Here is a 15,834-nt window from a genome sequence, read left to right on the forward strand (position 1 = left end):
GGCTGAGGATTTTAGTTAAATGAACGAGATGAGCCTTGAGGTTTGAAACAGTTCGTGAGTTAGTAGTATGCAAATGCAACGAGATATTTTTATTTTTAGTTACAAAGGTAACTTGATACTTTTGTTTTTCACAAGGAGTAAATTCAATTAGAGGTCACGAATCGTCGCGTCTAGTTCATAGGACTTGCTTTAGAGGGGACGAGACTTTAGATTTGAAACAGTTCTAACGTTTACAATAGTAAGTGCGGGTAACAATTGTTTTGTTCTTGTTGCATGCAAATATAACGAGACATTTTTGGTTTTTAGTTGCAAAGTGTAATGTGACACTCTTGTTTTTCACAAGGGAGTAAATTCAATTAGAGCGGACGAATCGTCATCACTCTTTCCCACGAGATGTTTGCTATCTTTAGTAACAAATGGTAACTTAACACTTTTGTTTTTTATATGGGAGTAAATTCAATTAGAGCTGACAAGTTTTCGGCTATTGTTTCCAGGATATTAAACAAAAAAGAAGGTTTTGTTTCTGGACGGTTTTTACGTCTCTGCAGTAGCAGTTTAATAGTTTTATTTGATGACATTCATTTCAGTCCGATTTTTTTTAAGGGAAAAAGTATGAAAACTGTTCAAATGTTCTTTGAAGACTGCATGGCACCAAGTTAAAGTGCATTTAATTAAATCAGACTTTTAACGTGTCAGAGGTTTTTTTTTTCTCTTTCTTTCTATTTTCGGTGAAGTTGTGTTGTGTTGTGTTGTGTTGTGTAAAAAGGTAAACTTACGACTTGTGTAAAATGCGAAAAAGTCTCTAAATTAACTTGAGTATTTTTGAGCAAAAATTTCTCTTGGGGGTTGGAAGGGTTATGTGATCGGTGAGCGAGGGAGTTATGCATGTGCGGGTGTCACACCAATCAGAGTGCGGGTTGTATCAAAGAGCGAATCAAATTGCCCGTTAGAAAATAAGATGATAACTACATTAATCTGGAGACGTGTCAGATTACTGTAGTTTGTTCAGTCAAACATTTTATGGCTTACTATTTAGCTATCTTACCATGACCGATGTAACATCGCAACCAAAAAAACTTGTCGAATTAACCAAATCATTACTGTACCATGAATGCTTCTATCTCCAAAACTTCACAGAAAAAAATAACTCTTGCACGTCTTGCGTGCCTATGTTTTTTCCTAGCCTACAGAGTAACTGTTTTTTGCTTGCACGGTGTACCCGCGAGGTAACGGTAGTGACTTGCGATCGAGTAGATTAGCCGCCGTGTTGGGTTAGGAATAGTGGGCGGTGAGGGACAAGGGAAAAATTTTCTTTCTTCTTCCCCTCCCATTACTCCAGCTCTTAGCCCTCTTGTGGTCTAACCCCAACTACCGGTCACTTTTTTGTCTCTATCCAAGCCTCTTCCGGGTTTGAATTGAAGCTGGTGGTCGCTTGATCAAAATGCGCCTGTTCACGTTATCTTTAAGAATCCTGTATATTAAATTTATCGGTCATAACCGGATATTGCGCATAGTTACAGCAAATAACATTTTCCTACTTTTAAGACTCCAAAATATGCCCTTGAAACCTCAAACACAAAAATCATTTAGATATTAGGCCGTTCGATCCGAAGCCTATAGGCTTGTGTTTAAATTCAGTCTTTTAAGTCCTAAATCTCCACTGAGATTTCTTTTGTATTATATTTGTCATAGCAGTTTTTTTCCAAAGTTTGTAATGCCCACTCGACGACTGCAGAATTTGTTATTTTTAATCCAGTTCGCTATGGTGTTTTGAGTCGTTAACGTTAGATGTTCATTTTGTGTATTCTAGGGTTAGCTAGAAACCTCTTATAAACACAAAGTCCTCTGCAAATATAAGCCTGACCAGTTAGATAACAGTAAATTCCTTCTGTTGATAAGCACTCCCTCCCTATGTCTAGTCAACAAAGACAAAGAAATGATTAATCAAGGGAAATTGGCGAGAATTTTTAGAAGCCAGAACAGTTTGTTCTGAGAAAATTAGACCCAGAACTTATTCAAACCAGTCTTTTCTTAGTCTTCAGAAGAAATGTAATAGGAACACGAAAAACTGCAACTCGCTTTTTGGCGAAAAGTACCGAAAGTTAAAATTGAGGAGATTTTTTTCAGGTCGGAATGTTTCTATGGAAATCGGTTACGCCAATACTGCAGATATAATCCATCAAACATTTTCGCTCGCACGCGATTGCTCTAAACGCATCACGTGACTGAATATTCCACAGCCAGAACTGGAGAATATTTGAGTGATATTCCCCAATTTTGAAAACCGCGCGTGCTGCGAAAAAAATTAGGAAGGATAATAAACACAATAGCCTCCATTTTCCGCGAAAATATGCTGGGATATTTGTCCTTGGACATTATCTGTTCCTCGAAGCTCACATTTTTCCGAGAGCGTAGCTCGAGGAAGACTGTTTGCTTCTCGGAACAGATAATGTCCGCGGACAAAAATCCCAGCATATTGCCGCGCCAAATGGAGGCTATTGTTTATTTATATTTTAAGATTCATTAGTGTTTGATAAATAGGGAATAAGACGTGGGCGCGCATAGATATGGAATTTATCTTCGAGTGTTCAACGCGATATCTCACGAGTGAGCCCAGCTAACAAGGGAGATATACAGTTGAACACGAGAAGCATATAACAACACGTTATGATAATACAAGCAGCCTTGTATTATCACAACGACGTTTCTGACGATTTTCCGAACTTTTCCGACTACTTTTCAAAGACTTCCAAAGAGTCTCCAAAAGTTATCCGAAGGCCACACGAACGTTTCCGAGCATTTCCCGAAGATTACCGGATTTACATAGACATCCGACGATGTTTCAATCAAACACCAACAAATTTAAGTGCAGTTTTAAGGGTTAAACATGATATCAAACGTTAACATTACTTCATCGATATGATCAAATGAAATTATCGTAATTTTACACGAGTTCAATTACGGCTTTTCTCAGGGCTTGTAATCGATGTAAAACACCGCAGACATACTAATTGATTCACACTTAAAGTGGAAAACTCAAGTAGAATTTATAGCTAAAAACATCAAAAGAAGTATTAGCATTTTACGTAAGTTATATTAAGGCATCGTGTTGATTTAAGTGTTGTGCTTTCAAAAAGATTAAAGGTTATTGATTTTACCCTACGAAGGTATCAAATCTAAAGGTCTTGTTGAAAAAGAAGTAACATTTTATTAATAATGCATCTTTGACCTTAGTGTTAAGGGCCTTTTGCATTGCTCTGTATAGTGGCTAGTTTTCATTAGCGCATAACGAGAAAGAACATACGCAGATAAAGTATGGTGCTGTTAACTGCCATTTGTTGGGAAATTTTCCTAACAAAAGGCTCTAATTACATTTCTGCCACATTTCCCTGTCTTTAATGGTAGAAAATTAACCGTGTTAAATTCAGTTTTTCCTGCTTCAAAATGTCAATTTTCTCTGACTCAAGGTAAAGATTCCGACTTTTCCTTGACCTTTTTTCCCCTGACCATTTCCTGACCTGTGACAACCCTGTAATTATCAACATCTTACTGCTTTTGCGTATGTGCTAGTAACCTCCTGGCACCCAGTTTCTTCTCTTACGCCCCGTCCACACCACGCCGGAGAAATTGGAAACCAGCGTTTTCACTCTGAAAACGCATCAAATGCTTTTCATCCACACTACGCCGGAGAAATTGAAAACGCATTAATCACCAGTCATTTTGTTTTTGTGTTTGAGGAAAACTCGGGCAGAAAAATCACGCGATTATCGTGGCGCCATCGTTTTCGAAAAACTCCGTTTTTAAAATGTTTTATGTCCACACTAAATCGAAAAGCCGGCATTTTCAAATTTTCCCCGGTTTGAATGGGGGTTTTCGGAAAGCTCCGTTTGCGGGAAAGATGAGTGTTGACAGTAGGTTTCACCGTTACCGTGTTTTCAAATTCCTCCGGCGAAGTGCCCTTAGGGTCTCTTAGACGAATGTTTATCAGTCTCGCCCCAATCCCTTTCAGGCCAAAGCGTGTCGCCATATAATCACTGCTGAATTTTAAGAGAAAAAAAACTGCCTGTAGTCTAATGTGCTAGTGAAAACCACCCTTTAGAAAGAGCATTGTACACAGAAATTCATTGATTTAGATACTGGTCAACACTCCAATTACTAATTTACAGAAAATTGCTATCATTTTATTTACTGTATTATATATGCAATATATTATTGCCTGTTTGCTATAAAATATTTCTCCTCTTAGAATATTTCCACTAGTATTGCTCAAGACGACTGCACATCAGTCTCCAAGCATTATTACTTATTAAATTTGTCTCCTGGACAGATTTTCATTTGACTGTAATTGGTTTAAAACACTCCGCGGAATTTGTGCATCCGCCCCTAACCAATCAGAACGGAGACTTCATTCTCAAAGCCAATCAGGTGCGTTGAAAACTCGGTGAATGAGTTCATGTGACTTTTCCCGCTCTTGTCACTGACTGCTCCTGACTTTCCCACGCTTTTCGGTGATTGCCGAGTTCCGATTGGCTGGCTCAACATTTGCAGGCGCGGCGATCCGTTCTAATAATTTTGACTTAAAAAGCTTTGCAACAGTCATTAGAAAATCAGTATTTTTTAAGTAAATATGACAACAAACATTTACAATTTTAATGTACAACTCGCTATAAATTGGAATGGAGATTTTGCTACCGAGGTCTGTCACCGCGTATGTAAAAACGTTAAGAAAGTGTTTTAATTGAGGAAACAGCCCTTGTGTTTTTGTATGCGGTTATTCTTAAAGTGCGCCTAACCCCCAATATTTTTCTTCGCTAAAACCAATCTACTTGTTATTTGAAATAGTTCTGCGAAAAAATTTTTGGATTCCGTTAAAACCTCGATTTTCTGTGCCCCGACGAAATCTCGAAAATAGCTCCAAAACACCGCCATTTTGTTTCACGACCGAATTTGAGGAGAATGGGTCCAGCGGCTCTTGTGACTACCCAGGAAGGTTGGATATCTCACGTCCTCTCATTTCCTTCAGGATGGTGCAATACACATTCGAAAAGTGCGCAGAAACGCCTTCCAGAGGTGCTATCGGCTGTTGATGCAATATTCCAGATTCAAAGAAAGATATACTGTACAATTTACTGACGATGATCGGCTAATGGTGCAATAAAGACGTAAACGATGGTTGATTTTATCGAACCGAAACAAGCGTACTGAATCTGTGAGAACCATTGAAGAACTCTCACTGGAATTTGTTCCGCAGACTTTCGAACGCTATTTTCATAAATTTTCTGCCTAAAGCTAACCAGCAATTTGTAGAAATACTACCGACAACCTATATCTTCCAATCCCGCAGTATTTATAACATAACCGGCAAAGTTGTGTGATCCGATCATGATCAAGAAGCGTTATACTGATATGTAAATAGATTACAACTGTACGCGGCTAACTAACACTTACTTCTCTTTCGATTTAGATGAAAGTCGAAGATTAATCCTTTAGAATTACACGATAGCAAATTGTTAGACTCACAGAGTTTTTTGAAGGTTTGGAAATCAGCAGTGCGACAAAGATTCTGTGCAATAGCGTCGAAAATATGACCGCGTAACATTATCTGCGGACCGATTAGGGAACACATCCTTTTTGCTTATCCGACGAATTTCACTGCAAACTTTGAGAACAATTTACACTGGTTATTTGGAGTTACGACTTGAAACGTGTGACAATGTGAAGTCGGGTAATTGTATGAAATGTTTCCTTCCGCCTTACTTCCCGCAGCTTCAAAAATACAGGTCCAAACAATAATTACGATTTTCAATCGATCGAAGCCAATGTTTTGGAGGTCATCAAGTCTCGGAAACTGTAACACTTACGTCGCTCTTATAAACATGAAGCATTCAACTGAAAGCAAAAGACAAACTGGATTTAACAGAACAATCACACCTTGACAAAAATACATTCTCGCTAAGGACAAATGTAAACGGGCTATAAACACGCGTGGGAATCTTATGTTTAGTTGACGAAATTACCACCCAAAGCAGTCCTTGAGTTTTCTTTCCTGCTTTTCGTTAGCCTCCTCCTCCACTTCGTATCTAGCTTTCCATAACTAATATACAAGCAGCTCGTCCGCAAAGAAGTCTTCCCCTTCCTCGCTTGAAATATTGTAAATTGCTCTCAAAGCTCTAAGCAGTGAGTTAACAGTTGTCGAAGTTTATTTCGGAGTCTTCCGAATCGAAACTTAACTCTGACTCCAGTGACGAAAAAGAAATGATTCTGAGACAAAAGTTGCACGTTTTAGTCCCAAAATACATCGGAACGATTAGTTTTGTTTTCCATTTTCTCGAGCAAATACAGAGAGTTGACTGAGGCGCTATTGTGTTTGGTTCCTGGGTGGACGTCATCAGGTACCGCCGCCCCAGACTCCCTAAAACGCGGTCGCGAAACACTTCAAGTGCGACTTTGGAAGGGTATAGGAAATCGAGGATTCAACCAAATTCAAAAATTTCTTCGCCCAAATGCTTCAAATAAAGTCTAAACTCGTTTTAGCGAAAAAAAAAAAAAAATTGGGGTTAGGTTCACTTTAATCCATTTTACGCTGAAACTTGAAGACTTCGGCTACTTTCTCAAACTTTATTCAGCCTCGGCTATGCCACCCGATAATATGTACTGTACGCCTAAATAATGGTACTCCGCCATATTTTCCTTATAAAAGAACTGAAGCAACGAATTCAATAACTGAGTTTCAAAACATTGCGACGCAACGAGTTCTTCCCCTTGGCGTAACTTGATTATTGTCAACAATTTCGTTACCGAGATGACCAATCTCTCCATTCCCATAAACTGTGCCTGGCTGGATTTGGGAACTGATCGCTTCTGGGGGGTCAAAGTTCATCTTTGACTTTTATCCATGATCCCCGGGGGGTGGAGGGTCGGACAAAGTTCATTTGGTATACTAAAAGTCTGTGTCAGTCCCAACTAATTTCAAAAAGATTCCACAAGGACACTTCGTGACTTCGTACACTCCCCACGCAATTTCTTCAGGACAAAGTCGACTCTCTGCTGTGCGTTTTGGTTTGTCTCAACGCTCCTATCCGGACCCGAGGTGTTGCTTGACGTTGAAAAGCATGCGTGACATCATAGGTAGGTCTTATAGTTTTCGGGGTGGGGTATAACGCTTCGTATTGCATTTAGCCACTGTTTTTTGTCCTGCTCAGTGGAGGCTTGTAGTGTGTGAGATTGGCCATATTCTGCTTTTGTACTGATACTCTAAAAACGTGCTTAGCTGTTGGGACAAAAGAATCGGTAACAAATCATTCCCTTGATAAGTTGAATTGTGTTTTGTTTCTTTTGGCGTTAGTTCAGATAAGAGAGATACAACAAGACAACATTGCCTGATTGGTGTCGTGACATATATTGATATCACAGATGCGAAAATCGTGACCTAGCTCCTTTAACAAGAACACGACACAATGCCGTACCTGTATTGCAACGATAAATTGGGAAGAGACCATCCTTGAAAATCGGCTTTTCCCAGTTAGGAGACATTGCAATTGAGCAAAGAGTATTCTATTCACCTGTGCCGAGTCTTGATATCGCGGTCTTGAACGAACCGCCCATTCTGGCGTCACCGTCAGACAGATCCTCAACCAATGATTGACTGTTGATGACAAAGGATCATGTTAAAAAAAAAGTCAACGAAATGAACGAGTGACAAGCAAAATGTGTTTCCTCAAAACGCGCACGAAATTTTCGCGGTTTGCGCGTGTTTCTCCTGAATTGCGCATGGAGGTCTGGGAGGAAAGAAAAGAGCGCGAAATACTTAATGGATTCTATTAGACTGCGAGCAGTCTCTTTTTTGCTCAAAAATCCGCGGGGAAGAACTCAAAGAAAAACGTAACACGCAAGCGAGCGGTGGCATGGGTTGTGAGGGTTCGAGCGACCTGCAAAGCGGCGACCCGCAGGTAGTGCGTCGCGTCTTTCGACGCCCGCGCTACTTGTGGCTCGTGTGACTTCGCCACTCGCCGCTCGCGACATGTCACGCTCTCAGTCACGCTTGCAGTCACGATCGCAGTCATGATCGCACGCTTACTTGTTTTGTGTTCTTCCCCGCGGATTTTCGAGCAAAAGAGAGACTGCTCGCAGTGTAGGATTCTCTCACAACACGTTTACCAATTTAAACTTGGGGGTAAATCTAGATAAAACACAGGGCATGCAATTTCTTCGTTTCCTGGGAGGCACGTGAAAACTCGAGACGCTAGAGTCGCTAGACGGAATAAAAAAGTTAAAACCGTCTGCGAAGGAAGTCAGGCAACGCACCATCGATCCTAACAAAAGTACAGTGACTTTGAAGACACAAATAACGGCTTCGAAGATGACTGGTCCATGTACTGTGTTCGAAAACGGCGAAGAAGGTCGGCCTCAAGGGAAGCCAAAATAAATAAGGTAAACAAAAATGAAAGGGAAAATTCTGATTGGTTTCCTGAGAGGTCCGATTTTTGCAATATCGACCGCTAAGATGTTTCGCTTGCGAATTGCTTTTTTAAAACGATGCAAAAAAGAAAATAATTGCTGTAAGTAGACATCGTTTTTCCTTCATATTTTGCGGACAATTTGAGTTTAACTTCCAAGAAGCGACCAGAAAAACTTAAATAAATGTTTAACTTTAGCACACACGTTTACCGAGAATAAAATTGCGGGCGTATAAATATTTGCAGGAGCGTTTCAAGAGCCACTGTAATAAATTATTTATTGTACAGGCCTTTTCGATCCGTGGAAAAATTGGTCGCGTTCTTTCTGTAGCAAGTCTATGGATTGAGCAGCAAAAAGAACTCGACCAGTATTTCTCCCGGGAAAACGGACTTCACGCTAGTTAGTAACACACATAAAACGATTTTCACTTGTGTCGAAGAGTAATTGGTTTTGGATTTCTACGCTGCATGATTGGCTTAAAAAAACTCGCGCCACTTTTTCATCCAATCAGAAGTAAAAACAAAACCATTCGTGACTCGCACGTTTTCCCGCGCTTTGTGTCAGCTACACGTATTTACTTCGAGTTTTGATTGGTTCATTAGACTATCTATAATCTTTGCGATTGTCTAGAGTGATTACTTTGGTTTTGGTTTTACGACACTCATTGAAAACTGCTTTGTATTTTAATGCAGCCAGTGAGCTAAAAATATCTAACTGACCTGAGTAAAGACTTGATAACTTGCTCTGTCTTGTCTTGTGGCTGGACGAGTAAGAAGGAAAACTGCCTCGGACAGGAACACATGAAGTTTCTGTTTCACAAAAGAGAGAATTACAACAATTAGTATAACTCAGAGGGAGGGATATATACAAAACACCCGCAATGTTAGAACAAGGCTAAGCAATCTTTACTTTTTCAGGTCTCATCGTTCCATGTTTGTTTCTCAGTGTTCCGTTACTTAAAAGCGTTTTGGACTTAAATACATGAGGGCACATGATATAGACGATATAAAGATGCCTATTAAAGGCAACATTTTCACAGGCGTGTTCAAAACCATCCTTGCCTTCCACCCTTTCCCTCTCCGTTTCTCCAGCTAAGTTTTTTTCATAGGATTCGTATCTAACATCTGAAGATCACGGAGAATGACATTTAAGGCATCACTGTGCTGTTGATTTACCAATTTCTTTAATTCGGGCCTTTTTAAGAGTGATTTTCTGAGAGTGTCGAGAATCGGAAGACAGTCACGAAAAATCGATTTTTCTTTTATTTCGCCAAAACATACTTTTGGGTGAACTTATTCAAGGAAAAATAGTTTAAAGTTCCAACGATTTATTTTACGGCCAAAATTTAAGAAAGTTCGAAATTTGCATATAATGGCGGTTTTCGCGGCTTAAAATGTTCAGAATTTCACGCTTCTTTACGAAAACAGCGGGAGCGTAAAAACAATCCTATGAAAACAAAACTTGGCACAAATATTATTTCATTCTTATACTTTAAAATCGTGTAATAAGTTTCTTGAAGTTTTGTTTGTAGCTTTTTAACGAAGGGTATTTGTACAGACGTCATTTGTGTCTCTTGGCAAGGAACAAATAAAGGCCAACTTTGACTAGTATAAATGGCCTCTGGTATATATCATTTGGTCAAAATATCTACATTTTAGGAAACCTTGGTTATTGTTTTTTTCACCCGAGAAGTGATAGCTCTGGGAATTAAAATGTTCTCCGTCAATAAAATAAAATGTTACGGCATGTAAGCGAGTTCAATTTTATACAAATCACAAGGTTATTCTTTGGAACGGTCAACGGTTTAAAACAAGAAACAACGACTCACCGTTACTTACGTTCCTTCGGCTGCTATAGAAACGATTTTAACTTCCCAGTGTCCTTGTGAGCTGTTCTGTAAAATATTTCCAGTAAAACAGCGAGCACAAACGGCCATAAAATTCGACAAGGTCGACAATGTTTATATTTGAGATGAGACACTGAGTGGCACAGACAGTCTTGCTCAGTCGAGAGTCCTTTAAAAATATGATAGACAAGAAGATCTGTTAGATCTTATAACCGCGCTTTTAAAATTTAACTGTTTGCTTAGCACTACCGTCGGAACGCAGTGCACATTCCAAAGCAGTTATTGATGATTCTTTTCTTACTGTAGACATCACATCACTTGATCAACACAAACTGTATTATTGCACCATCAGTGGTAGCCATTGACAAATCTCCGATGACGTAATGGTCTTAATCTTTGTAGAACTTTCTTCGGGATATGTATGGGCATGAGCGATATGAATGACACGATAATAACACTATTAACAACAGCTTTCTTTCTTAAAAGTCGTGATTAAATTTAATTGGTGTTTTCCACGAGTAAAGGGCTAGCAAAGTAGTCACACAAGTCATGTAATTTAATAATAAAACTCTATCCCGACCGATGTATCGATTTTGGTCACTCCAGTGACCACAGATTGAAAACGTGACAGAAAATTGGCGTTACTTTCGATTCTCACCAAATGTGGACAGTGGGATGATCTCATTATTAGCCAATTACAGGCCATTTTTCAGCTCTTTTCGTCATACCCCCCCTCGGGAGAATTTTGTCAAGTTAGCTAATTTAGTATGCAAGCAACCGTAATGGCGGTCACCGTCGACGAAATGTTTATTTGCTCAAAATTGGGGCAAAATCTTTCGGAGATGGAAATCAGGACATTTGTAAGGATACAGAAAGTAATTTGGGGCACGATAATTTTAACACGATAAGGCTGGATTGTTAACGAATAGATTTACCGCCTGCCGATGTGTGGTAGCTATTAACGCTGAAGTGTTATATCGCTTCGAAGTCAGGGTTTTGAAGAGATTTTTTTGCAACGTGTGGGTTCGGCGTGATTTTGTAATCGGAGGTTTTTGTTGACCCCGAAGGAAAAATATCCGGAAAAGGTCATTTCATCGACGATTCAAAGGTATATAAATGTGTATATGTTCCGAGCTAAATTTCTGCTGAAAAAATATAATTTTTGACGAACGCTGGGTTTTTAATTTTTTTGCCGCGAAAGTCAGTATCGGAGATGAGATTTATTAATGTTTCAACAGCTTTTGGCGAGTAAACATCACAGGTTGCGTGACTAAAAATTTGGCCGAGTGGAAGCGTGGGTCTGGTCGCAGGCAAAACTGCGAAAAAAAAAAAAAACCCACGGGTAAACCATGAACCGCGCTCGGCCCATGGCCGCGCGGTTAAATATGCGCTTCAAACCGTAGTAAATTAGTTTCTCATATCCATATGCCTCATGTCGACTCATGGGTAAATAAATCAGTCCCCGTACACTGAATAAACAACTCGAATGACCTCTGAGGTCAGGAAGTCGCCTGATATGTCGTTATGTTACTTTTCCCCGGTTTCACATTACCCACGTAACGCCGTATTGAACATCACGGCATTTAGTTGAATTACGGTATTCAAAATCTCTTTAAAGACATTTCAATTTAAAAAGAAAATTGAAAAAGCAACATTTTGACATAATTGTTAGCTTCTAAGATATCGTTCATAGATGCAGGATACCCTGACATAATTTCAACACTGGATTGATCTCTCTGATGTCGACGTGATTCATAGTATTGCGCTTAGTAACATTGAGCACACATCTAAACGTGCGCAAAGATTAATACCCAGAAATAAGAAACCGTTTATCTGCAGGAAAAGTTGGACCGCCGAAGATAATAATGTTTTAAATTCTGCATATTATTTATTCAAGTAACGTAAGCTACCTGCTTTCAGTGTTGCCTAGCAAAAGTGACAAACTAACTCTATGTAAATAAAGGCTTCGTTACATTTGTTTCATTCTTTTATTTTTCTAATCTGAAATTTCTGTTATATAGGCTTAAGATTTTCTTTCCAAATTTACCGTTCAATTCCTATCCCGGCCATATTTGAAGACATTCCTTCTCTTTTGATTGCTGTAAACTTTACAATTGCATATCTTAAGGAAGTTCAATATTTGCCTGTGTCGTTGAAGGCGTCAAAAAAAGTGTCAGACATTTATTATTTACTTGCTGAAGTTGTACTCTTAATAGTTTTAAGATGCGCTTGTTATTACAAATCCAACATGTTCACTTCCTTATAAAGTAATTGCGATATCTGTCAAGACCAGCATGACATTTTGTGTGAAAAATTAGACAAACATTTAATACATGATCCTCAGTTACAGCAGCACAGAGTTCATCCGTTTTAATGCTAATATGGCTTTTTTTAAAGTATGTCCTGGTAGATTCTTTTACGGCGAAAAGGCTTGGGTGGCACTTCTAATTCCCTTTTTCCTTGCCTACTTTCTCTTCTCCAATATATGCCTGCTCGCAGGCTGGTGCCTCTCAATACAAATGCAGATTGCATTCTGCTTTCGGGGGTATTAGCCGTCACGACTTTTGAAATTACTTTTCTTGGGAGTAGGGTGGGGCTGGATTAGCGCTACTTCTAAAACCTAATCATAACAGCAAAATTGAGCGTCATAGGTGACTGAAATGACTAAAACACAGAAACACAGGCTATGCCGTTTTAGTTAGCAAAGGCTGGTGATATACGAGCAGCGAGAGCAAAGCTTATTTTTTTTCGCGTGAGATTCACGTTTTGAGCTCGTTCCTTTCGTGCCTCTAAGTCACGCATTCCCTGCCAAGGGCATTATTTATCTCCACTTATACTCCGTGTAACTGACGTTGTCTGGAGATCTGACCCGCATAGTCGCTGCTTTAAAAACCACAGGCGGTGGAGCTATCCAGTAAGATCGTTTGCCTCCTTTGACTCACATTCGATATTTTTAACTATAAACCCCTGTAGACCATGCTGAATTTTCAAAATCAGGTCGTTTTCTACACGTTTTATCCCTGAAGCGAAGTCGGTGACCCCCATTTTTTTTTTTTTTTTTTGGCATTTCGGACACAAGTAACTCATTATCTGACTGCTGTACAAATTAACAGTGATAACAATGGGGTGACAGACTTACACAACTCCTATCCACGTGTAATAGCCGCTTTGAGAGTTTTGCTCGAACTGGTATATTTTTGAGGATCTGCCCCTTCTGTATGGTACGATAGGGAGATCTTTGAATATTTCGTTAAGCAATAATCCTGTTTTTAGGAGGACATTTCACCAGAGTACAGCCGTTAGAGGTCATAGGTCTGCGTGATTTCCGCTGTTATCCGCGTGTAATTTGTAGAGTTCGACACCTCTGTTTTTTGCCACGTGTTAGTTTTCATTGGCTCATTTGTAGTGCAAGATATGTTTTAAGCTCTCTAAATATTAGCTCTGGAAGGACAAAGTTTGAAACATTCCGTGAACATGTTGGTTACTTGCATTTTGTATTATTACGCCGGGCCCGGCTGTTTGATTAACTGTTGCAAGTTATGCTGCTTCTTATCACGGGTGTCATATTTATGTTTGTCCGGCTTCGCCAGAGATAGCAGTAGCTTTCCTTGTTGAAAGCTATGAGTCTGTCTTAGAGAGACGTGCTTATGCTTCTTGCATCAATTTCATCGAGCTTTTTGTCCTTCTAGTTTGTTCGTTCTGGAGCTGCAAATGTAGATGTTCACGCGCAAGTCTGTGGACTGTTTTGCGTGTTGTTTATGATATTGTGTGGTTTTGTTCAGGCAAAAGCTCCGAATTTAGGAGTTCTTCCTCTGATTGTTCATCCAGCTCCACGTTGTGGTTGTCATTGCTTTTATTTGCGATGTTGTCAGGTTTTCTGGAGACTGTTAATAGTCCCTGTTTTGTTAGGAGGCTCGTAGCCTTGTAGATCAGGCAAGACCGCGGGTTCGATCCTTCTGGATCTCATCAGTTGCCGATAACGAGGAGTGGTAGAGACCAATGCTCGGTAACTATGGGCGGCCGTCACCACCAAAAATACAAGATTATTAAACGGCACAGACCAAACATAAATGGTTTAGTGATGGTTTGCGAAATGGAATAAATGATTGACAAAAGACACTGTCTAAATACAAATAGTTAGGTGTTCTTGTGTTAAATGGTGTACTGAAACAGCAAATGATTTAGACAATTTAGAAATGGTTCAGTCACCGATATCAAAATGGAGCAAACTAATAAGAATCAGTTTATTTAAATGAGAATCCATCTGACTACGATACGTAGAATGATCAGGTCTGACAACAAACGGTCAAGTTTTGTGTTTCAAAATGGTGTAATTAATGGTGGGACGGTTGAAGTAATCGACAAATCATTTAATTCACCAAGAAATGGTTCAACTCACCGACCAATGGTTTAGTGTAGTGCCAACTGATTTAATGCAGACACAAATAGTGCAGTACGAGGTCAAGTCATTCGTGCAAACAGCAAATAGCTTAACTTAATGTTGAGCTGTTCAGTCATAGAAGGAATGGTCCAGTGTAATTAGAAATGATTGAACGAAATTAAAAGTGATTTGGCGTGGCACGAAACGAAATAGCCTTATTTGCGCGCCGAACCGCAAAAAATACAACAGTGAAGTGGACAAGTCAAGATTGAAATGGATCAGTCAATGTGGGGTTTGACGTAATACGTATACCATCATATTTGGCGCCAAATTAGCAGAGTGAATGAGCGTGACACGGGTCACACCGACTCGGCGAGCTTGGCCAAGCGTGTTGCGGACAACTTCGGTAAGTTTCCTTCTTTTTATTTCATTTTGCAATGCATCTCTGTCCAGAAGATATGTCTTTGAGAGTGCCAGAGGGAACCTAGAAATTATGACAATATTTATGAGATCAGATAGGATATTATATCAAGGTCAAAGAAGGTTAAAGTCACGAGCCTGAAGTCAAAGGAAATGGTGACAGCTCCAGTTTACTCACCTTTGCTCTTTGTCTTGTTTCAGATTTAAGTTTTTTGGACTATTTTCCACTATGGTACGGATTTTGCTCTATAGTTTAACGCTATGTTTTAAATTAACAACGTTGATTGTATAGATATATGCTCAGGCAATTCGATTACATCAAAACGATTGTCGTCGGAAATAGTGTAACAAACAACTGAGCCGCCTACTCACCTCTTTGCTGAACTTTATCTGAAATATGTGGTACTTGGCGATGCTTTGAATGAAAACTTTATTCACTTTACTCTACCAGTTGATTGTCGTTAAGATACCTTGGTTCTTGGGCAGTCGCTTTATAGGAAAAAACTAGTAAATTTTGAGGGGTTTCGTGTGTACATTTTTTTTTTTGTACACTACTAATTGTCGCGCACGTGTTTTTCTTTTATCATTTTCTAAGATATTTCTTAACACTATTTTTCTTTGCCTGAAATTTTTCTTTTGCGAATTCCAACTATGAATTTCTTATTTTACGATGACTGCAGAAATTCTTGCGCGGTCATGGGCTAAATTTTTATCGTCAATAAGAGGACAG

At 39.4% G+C, this 15,834-nt stretch overlaps 1 protein-coding gene across 1 annotated transcript in view; it reads left to right on the forward strand.

Moving 5' to 3' along the window:
* Positions 1-15,834, forward strand: part of LOC149102779 (uncharacterized) — a 108,104-nt gene that overhangs the window by 15,630 nt on the left and 76,640 nt on the right. The window lies entirely within an intron of this gene.

The sequence above is a fragment of the Orbicella faveolata genome, unplaced genomic scaffold (genome assembly GCF_042242905.1).
Source record: "Orbicella faveolata isolate gen_17 unplaced genomic scaffold, um_ofav_v1 contig_35, whole genome shotgun sequence".
Classification (NCBI taxonomy): Eukaryota; Metazoa; Cnidaria; class Anthozoa; order Scleractinia; family Merulinidae; genus Orbicella; species Orbicella faveolata.